A 9756-nucleotide genomic window follows, 5' to 3' on the forward strand; every position below is an offset into this window, starting at 1 on the left:
CTCTACCTCTCATCCCAGCTTGATGATCCGACGGTAGCCGATCGTATCTCAGCCTGCCTGACAGACATTTCTGGCTGGATGAAGGACCACCACCTTCAACTAAACCTTGCGAAGACAGAGCTGCTTGTGGTCCCGGCCAACCCAACACAACTTTAGTCATTATCACAACTTCACCATTCAGCTAGGCTCGTCATCCATAACTCCATCAAGGTCAGCCAGGAACCTTGGAGTTGTAATTGATGATCAATTGAACTTCACAAACTGCCCGGTCCTGCAGATTTGCCTTGTACAACATTAGGAGGATCAGGCCCTTCCTATCAGAGCATGCTACACAACTCCTTGTCCAAGCGCTTGTTCTATCCAGACTGGACTATTGTAATGCTCTCCTGGCTGGTCTTCCAGCTTGCACAGTCAAACCTCTGCAACTGATCCAAAATGCTGCAGCTAGAGTGGTCTTTAACGAGCCGAAGAGAGCACACGTCACTCCTCTCCTCACAAAATTGCTCTGGTTGCCAGTTGCCACTCGCATCAAATTCAAGTCACTGACGTTTGCCTACAGAACAACCACTGGCTCTGCTCCCTTTTACCTAAACTCATTACTTCAGACTTATGTGCCACCCAGAAACTTGCGCTCTGCTAGCGAACGTTGTCTTGAGGTGCCATCTCAAAGAGGCACAAAATCTCTTTCTCGGACCTTTACCTTGACTGTTCCCTGCTGGTGGAATGATCTGCCTAACGCAACCAGAGTCCGTAGCCATTTTCAAGAAACGGCTGAAGACGCATCTTTTTCGGCAGCACTTGATCCAGTAATACTAACACTTTTTCTCTTCTATTCTATTTATAAAAAATAAAATAAAAATAAATAAATAATAAAAAATTACATTTACTGCGTTAGATTAAACTGAGAAGGGTCATAGCACTTGCATATTGTTGTCCTACTGTTAGTTTTAACTGCTCTATTGTTCTCATTTGTAAGTCGCTTTGGATAAAAGCGTCTGCTAAATGAATAAAATGTAAATGTATTACAATTATCATGACAATTTAGCCCATTGCCTTATTTTTATTAATAATAATAACAATAATGGAAAATAATACAATTACAATTAAAAATAAAGTTTATATAGTAATTTTATAGTAATTTACACTGTATTACAAAAAAATTCACTTAAAATGTAATTATAATTAATTAAAATGTTCTTTGTCAATGTCATTACTTTAAATAAAATAAACGTTAACTGAAATAAAATAAATTGTAGTTTAACTTGTTTTCATTTAGTTTAACTTGATGTACTAAAAGTAACTAAATAACTATAATAAAAACTATATAGATATAAAAACATTTTATAATATATTATTATATATTTAAAAAACAATAATTCATAAAAATGAACAAAACATACAACAAAATGATTAAAATGATTATGGAAAATACAAAAATAAAAACTAATATATATATATATATATATATATATATATATATATATATATATATATATATATAGGCTTCCTTGTCTTCATGCAAAATATGATTTCTTTTGTTTTCTTTTGATTTTCAGTCAAAAATATCTCAGACATGACCACTGACAGGTTTCATGAGATGCCATGTTTCTTTGTACCAACAAGTCAAAGTTTGCGCTGCTATCCATGACTAAAAATGGTCAGAGACTACATTTAAATTGAAGTGGGAAGCCTGTCAGGGTGAATCTGTTCTGTTGAAGCCAGTTTAGGGCTTTTCACTGCTCGTCCTGTATACAGTGGTCAGTTCATTTCCTCTGTGTGTGCCTGCAGGGGACGTCAGACTGAGTCTGGGCTCGTCATCTTCAGCGCTTGGCGCTCTGCCTTCACATGGAGCTCTTTGATATCGGCCTGTCAGGGGGCATCGGATAAGACGAGCCTAAGAGGTCTGGGAATGTCCAGTCTTTCTTACACATACACACACAAACAGGGCCTGTAGGTTTGTGGGGCCCGAGGCGAGATTATGATATTCTCGGTGTAAAAAAAAACGGTTTAATAATATTAAAATTCCACTCCAATGTGATTAGCGTTTTCTTTCTATATAAGAGACAGTATTGAAAGAATCATACTGTAAAAATGTTTATTAAGTGCGAGAGATTAAATGTAAACAAATCACAATTAAGGCCCGTTCACACCAAGGACGATAACTATAACGATAAAGATATAGTTCTAAAAATCGTTGTAAATATAAAGGAATAGCATAGTCCACAACTCTAATGATATTAGACACAGAGAAACGGTATCGTTGGAATCACTTTGATGAATCACTCAGCTGATGAATGATAAAAACATTGACAGCCAATCAGAAATCACCAGATTTTAAAAAGCTTGAGCATTTGGCACTAAGCACTGGCGTGGACGCTAATATAGTTATCATTATAGTTCTTGGTGTTAAAAGGCCTTTTAATGTAGAAAAAGACTAAAAGTATGCACTGGAAATTATGTAGCCTATAATAAATCTGAAACAAAATAATGTATAAATAAAATTAAATGCATAGACAACAGCTTAAAAAGAAAAATATATTTAAAAAAATAGTAGTTTACAGTCTGACAGTGTTGTATTATCAATGATGAAAATATTTATTATCAGTGATGAAACTGCTTAATATTTTTGTGGGAACTGTGAACATTTAAAAGAAAAGAAAAAAACAGCATTTATTTAAAACAGAACTCTTTGGTAACATAATTAATCGATTTAATGTGACCTTGCTGAATAAAAGTATTAATTTCTTAAAAAGTATTTCCAAACCTTAACTTTTTAATTGTAATATAAATATATATATACAGTGGTGTGAAAAAGTGTTTGCCCCTTTGGTAAATATGATAAAATATGGCTGTAAAAAATAAATCTGCATTTTTAATCCTTTTGATATTTTATTTAAAAAATTTGCAAAAATCTAACCTTTCATTGAAGTAAAATAATTGAAAGTGGGGGGAAAATCACATTATGAAATAAATGTTTTTCTCCAAAACACGTTGGGAAAAATTGTTTGCCCCCTTTTATTAAATACTTTTTGCAACCTCTTTTTTCCAAGATAACAGCTCTGAGTTTTCTCCTATAATGCCTGATGAGTTTAGAGAACACCTGACAAGAGATCAGAGACCATTCCTCCATACAGAATCTCTCCATCCTGTTCTCCGTTATAAGATTTCTAGCACAGGCTGTCAGGTTTAGATTTTTTATCTGTTGGTATTTGATCGAATCCAGCTTTGATCACAGGAATAAATTACATTTTAAAATATATTAAAATAGAAAACTGTTCTTTTAAAGTGTAATAATATTTCACAATATTACTGTTTTACAGTATTTTTGATCAAATAAATGCAGCCCTGGTGATCATAATAGACTTCTTCCAAAAACATTTAATAAAATGTTACTTTTGAATGGTAGTGAACACACTACCATTCAAACACACACACACACACACACACATATATTTTTAATTTAATTTTTAATTTAATATAATTTTACATTTAATTACAACCTATATTTACATATACATTATGTCAAACAAATCTAGAACAAAATAATGTAGAAATAAAATAAACTTAATTAAATACATGGACAACACCTTTATATATATATATATATATATATATAGGAGATAATTGGAGAAATTAATTTTTAAAAATAGTTTATAGTCTGAGGGTGTTTATTGGTTGCCAATCGTGCGCTAGTAACTAATTTAGTTCTTATGATTTTATCTGCAAATTTTTTTATGGACCGTCTCTTGCTGCCCTAGGCGATCTCTAATTTATCGCCCCATAGGATGGGATAGCCTGTTTACAAATGCATTGTTATCGCTTGATGCTATCTCCTAAAGCGACATGACCGTAGGGTTGTACTGTAGCAAACCGCGGGAATACGACAACATGGTTTACTTGAACGTAGACCCGGGAATTTGAAATAAATTCTCATTGAGGCTTGCATCTCGAGAAGATATAAGGCACAGAAATAAGGCACTGCAGCACGGCTGTCATTTCTTACTACCCTTCAGTCCCTTTGAATGCAAGATGTCAGCCCATCAGCATTAGCACGGACCTCGGAAATACCACCGGATTCCTCGGCTGTATATCCATGGGAAGTGAAATGTTTTTACTTCTTATGTCAACCACATCCAAACAAATCTATAAAATGTCGTGTTCCTCCAGCGTTGGGCTGTCTGGAGTGCAAGATTAGGGATTTATGAAGACGGAGTTAAACGCAAGGGTCAGTTTTGTCTGGGATTTTGCCCGTTCAACATGCATCTTCCCTAATGCAGTCAGACGTCTCACTAAAAGGAGAGATTGTGCTCCAAAGCATCCGTTTCTCTCTCTTTCTGTATCTAGGAGCCCAAGACCTTGCCCAAGACACCGATACAGAACTGAGTGACGCTTCCTCAAAGTAAGCCAGTGAAGAGGATCGGATGAAGTGAGTGAGTGCGTTAAATAGGGCTTGGACACCTCAGCAAGATAATTTTGTAGCAGAGGAATCTGACAGGCCTTATGCTGAGTCGGCAGTCTGTTGGAGACTGGCAGGCGTGGCCTTTTATCCTTCCACATGTTTCACAGCAATTGGACAATCAGCCACTGCAGTGAAAATCCATAGTATTGATCGGCCCTGTATCTTCTCTATAATTCTCCAGCAGGAAATCCCTGATGACAAATTATATCTGCACCAGTTTTTGATTGGTGCTTTGATGTAAGCGATCTCCTAGGGCAGGCGCGGGAACTAGGCCCGGGTTTATTAATACATGACGCTTGGCTCTACGGTCAGACTTCATGGTTCGAGCCCCACAGCCTAAACTACCCATCAGACCCCAAAAACAAAGAGGCAATGTGACAGTTTCGCCAGAAATTAAAGTTCTGTCATTATTTATTCACTCCCATGTGTACTGTTGTTGTTATTTCTTTCCAGGAAACAGAAAATAACAAAGATTTTTAATATAAAGGGGGTGATTAAATTACATCATTTTCTATTTTTATTTCATAAACTGTTCTTTTTAAACAATAACCGTAGAATATTGTCATGCAGAATAAGGCATTAATATGTACTTTATAAATACTAATAAACAGTCAATATCCTAGTAATATGCACGCTAATAAGCAACTAGTTGATAGTGAGAATTGGACCCTAAACTAAAGTGATGCCAGAAAAGTAATATTTTTATTCAGCAAGGGTGCATTAAATTGATCAAGTGGGGGAAAAGGCATTTGTAATGTTACAAAATGTTTCTGTTTTAAATAAATGCTGTTCTTTTGAACTTTCTATTTATCAAAGAATCCTGAAAAAATTCTGTATTATGGTTTCCACAAATATATGCAGCAGCAAAACTGTTTTCAACATTGATAATAATAAGACATTTTCTTGAGCAGAAAATCAGCATATTAAAATAATTTATGAAGGATCATGTGACACTGAACACTGGAGTAATGATGCTGAAAATTCAGCTTTGATCACAGGAATAAATTACATTTTAAAATATATTAAAATAGAAAACTGTTCTTTTAAATTGTAATAATATTTCACAATATTACTGTTTTACAGTATTTTTGATCAAATAAATGCATCATAATAGACTTCTTTCAAAAACATTTAATAAAATCTTACTATTGAATGGTAGTTCACACACACACACACACACACACACACACATATATATATATATATATATATATATAATTTATTAATTTATTTATATATATGTATGTGTCTGTACACATACATACACATATTTTTTTACATTTAATTACAACCTGTATTTACATATACATTATGTCAAACAAATCTAGAACAAAATAATGTATAAATAAAATAAACTTAATTAAATACATGGACAACACCTTTTATATATATATATATATATATATATATATATATATATATATATATATATATATAAAATATTAGGAGAAATTAATTTTAAAAAAAATAGTTTATAGTCTGAGGGTGTTTATTGGGTGCCAATCGTGCGCTAGTAACATAGTAATTTAGTTCCCTATGATTTTATCTGCAAATTTTTTATGGGCCATCTCTTGCTGCCCTAGGCGATCTCTAATTTATCACCCCATAGGATGGGATAGCCTGTTTACAAATGCATTGTTATCGCTTGATGCTATCTCCTAAAGCGACATGACCGTAGGGTTGTACTGTAGCAAACCGCGGGAATACGACAACATGGTTTACTTGAACGTAGACCCGGGAATTTGAAATAAATTCTCATTGAGGCTTGCATCTCGAGAAGATATAAGGCACAGAAATAAGGCACTGCAGCACGGCTGTCATTTCTTACTACCCTTCAGTCCCTTTGAATGCAAGATGTCAGCCCATCAGCATTAGCACGGACCTCGGAAATACCACCGGATTCCTCGGCTGTATATCCATGGGAAGTGAAATGTTTTTACTTCTTATGTCAATTCAAATTGACATAATTCAAAAGTTTGGGTTTGGAAATACTTCCAATCCAGAAATACTTCCAATCCAGAGCATCCTAAACATGCTCAATTGGTGACGTGTCCAGTGAGTACGCTGGCCATGCAAGAACTGGGATGTTTTCAGCTTTCAGGAATTGTGTACAGATCCTTGCAACAAGGGGCCGTGTATTATCATGCTGCAACATGAGGTGATGGTTCTTACTGACCCCAAACTTTTGAACGGTAGTGTATAATGTTACAAAAGCTTTCTTTTTCAGATAAATGCTGTTCTTCTGAACTTTCTATACATCAAAGAATCCTGAAAATTTGTTCTTAACTGTTTCATCAAATCATATTAGAATGATTTCTGAAGGATCATGTGACACTGAAGACTGGAGTAATGATGCTTTCTTGAATTTTCTTTGCATCACAGGAATAAATTAATTTACAATATATTAAAATAGAAAACAGTTATTCTTACAGATCTTACAGAATCTTACAGATTCCAAACTTTTGAACGGCAGTGTAGGTGCAATATTGCTTATAGTCAACAGCATGGGGACCATCAAAAAGTGTAACCTGAATTTGTTTTGATTTGAAGTAATTTCAGCAAGAGTCATATAATCATTAACACAATTTGATTTAAACACTAATGATGAGTCTGTTTTATATACTCGCATTTAGCACTTGGCAAGTGACATTTTGGAACCTGGTTGCAAGTAATAGTAAATGATTCCTTATTTCATTACATTTTTCACAAATACTTTATTTTTCATTTACTTTTAAATTATGCTGTAATAAGTTTTATTTTCCTGTTTCTCTCAACAGTAATTCTGCCAAATGTTTGAGCCTTCTCATCGCATGCTCTGATGTGTAATATCGCCAAAAAACACACCAAAGAACCAGATGACACCACAGAGAGTCTGTTCACCGACCAGCAGATGCATACATTACAGGCAAAAATGGTAAGCTCTTTTCTCATTGATCGGCTGCTATGGAGTTTAGGTTTAAAACAAAGTTGGTTGTTTTTTGTAGGTTTCCAGATTGCTAATAGCATATCTATGGAATAAGCAAATGCTGTGCTGCACGTTGAAGTTCACAAAATCAAACCGTTAAGATATTTAGTAACACAATTTTTAAAAGCATGTTTTATACCGAAGGAAGGAAGGAAGGAAGGAAGGAAGGAAGGAAGGAAGGAAGGAAGGAAGGACAGTATGTGTTGGTCTAGAGCAGTGGTTCTTGGCAATGTGACCCACATTTTTAAAGACAAGTAAACAGTCGGTAAAATACAAGAACAAATACACAAATTACAAGCATAGATGAATACTATATAACAACGCTACAAAGTCCAACAGTAGTATTCAGGTACATAAATTATTAGGCCTAAATGTAAAATAACACTATTGTGTTCACTGTAGACTTAAATATAGATTAATTATTTGTTAAAGCTGTATTTTGTTGTTTTATTAGCATTAATGACACAGGCAGCAGCAGGAATATTAAGCTGTTGTCACTTTAAGACTGAATATACTGACACACATCCGGTTTCTTTCTCAACTGTTTACGTTCACTTAAAACATAACCGAGAGAATACTTGCCGAGACGGTTATTTTAGACAATTTTTGTGTTTATGTGTCCGTTCAAGTGCAAGGAAGCGAAAAAGAGGAATCAATTCGGTGTCTGAAACGCGTCTCTCTCTCTCTCTCTCTCTCTCTCTCTCTCTCGTTTTAAATTGTGTTTAAAGTGTATATATAGTTTAAAACGCTCTCTTTCGTAGGTTTAAGCTCTATCCAACTCTTGCTTTGCAACCTGCCGAAATTAGCGGCGAACCCGAACGGAGATCCTGTGTCACAAATCCAATGATATTCCGTGAAAGGCGAGGGCGTATAAGAATAGGTTTTATTGAGAGGCAGAGCGGATAATTTCTCCACATAATCCGGACTTTGACAGGGAAGGAGGGGAAGAACGCGAGGTTTTGCACGCCGTTCTCTCGCCCCTTCTGGAAGCGTTCTGAGAGCGGGGAACCTTTTAGCAGCCAGTCAGCAGAGGATAATCTTCCCTCTCGCAGCACAATGAAGGAGATTACACCGAGAACATGTCAGCCGCCACTGGATTTGCCAGACACCACATCCCCTGTCCCTATCGATTTGCAGGCCTCTCATTCACGCTTCTCGCATAGGACTCACACATAGCCTGCCTACCACCGCAAGACTCTCGAGCACGCCGCTTTGCATCTCTTGTATTCCCAGGTTTTGTCTTGCTCAGGGTATATCGCGGCGTGCGTGTCAGCAGCTGTGTCAGTGTCGCACCTGCCGGTGGATTTTGCATATGCAATCACAGCACAAGTTAACCTTAACATTACAGAGTACAGATGTTGCAATCCCCCGTGCTGCTTTATCAGAGTGAATATCAGCCCGGAACGGCAGCTGAGCATGAAACGCTCTAATTTTAGGACAGATTCCCTCTCCTGAGACATAATCTAATTAATGGAATAACCTATCAATACGGTGCATTTCCATTTTTAGCTGTAATTTGTGGGCTGTGTACGGGATATCTGCTCTGCTGGTAGAATAATAAAATAGCAGACACCATTACAGCGTGGAACTTGCATTCTAATAGTTTAATTTTGAAGCTAAATAATTGAAAATGCACAGCAGGGAACTCACGATCCTATAATAAGCCTGTAATTATTTAGCAAAATATGTAGTTTAAAAAAAAACAACTAAAACCCCATTATCTTGTTCTTAAGTTATGAATAATTTAGAAATAATCATAATGTAATTTAAGGTTAAATTGTAATTTGAGTGTAAGAATAATAGTTAGCTGAATGTGACAAGCACTAACATGTTTTTCAGCATGAGACCTGATGGTTAAATATAGTGTCTTGATTATGTTGAATACATGTGGCTAGATATCATTAAGGCAAAGCAGCCTGACATCACTGGCTTGGTTTCACACACATGGCAAATGAGCTGTAAATCTGAGATCCACTGTTCACAAACCATCATTTGGGCCTTCAAGTGTGCATTCAGGCAAGAACTACCTTCACTCTTAAAAATGCATCAAGCATACAAAAAAGGGGGTTTTACAGCTTGGACATATAATTCAGTTTATTTTTATGTATCTGTCTGTTTGTCTCGTTCTATCTGTCTATCTATATGTCTATCTATCTGTCTATCTATCTATCTATCGGTCTGTCTGTCTGTCTATATGTCTATCTGTCTATCTGTCTGTCAATCTATCTATGTCTGTCTGTCTGTCTATCTACCTATCCGTCTATCTATCCGTCTATCTATCTATCTATCTATCTATCTATCTGTCTGTCCGTCCGTCCGTCCGTCCGTCCGT

The sequence above is a fragment of the Abramis brama genome (assembly GCF_963993115.1).
Source record: "Abramis brama genome assembly, chromosome: 22".
Lineage (NCBI taxonomy): Eukaryota > Metazoa > Chordata > Actinopteri > Cypriniformes > Leuciscidae > Abramis > Abramis brama.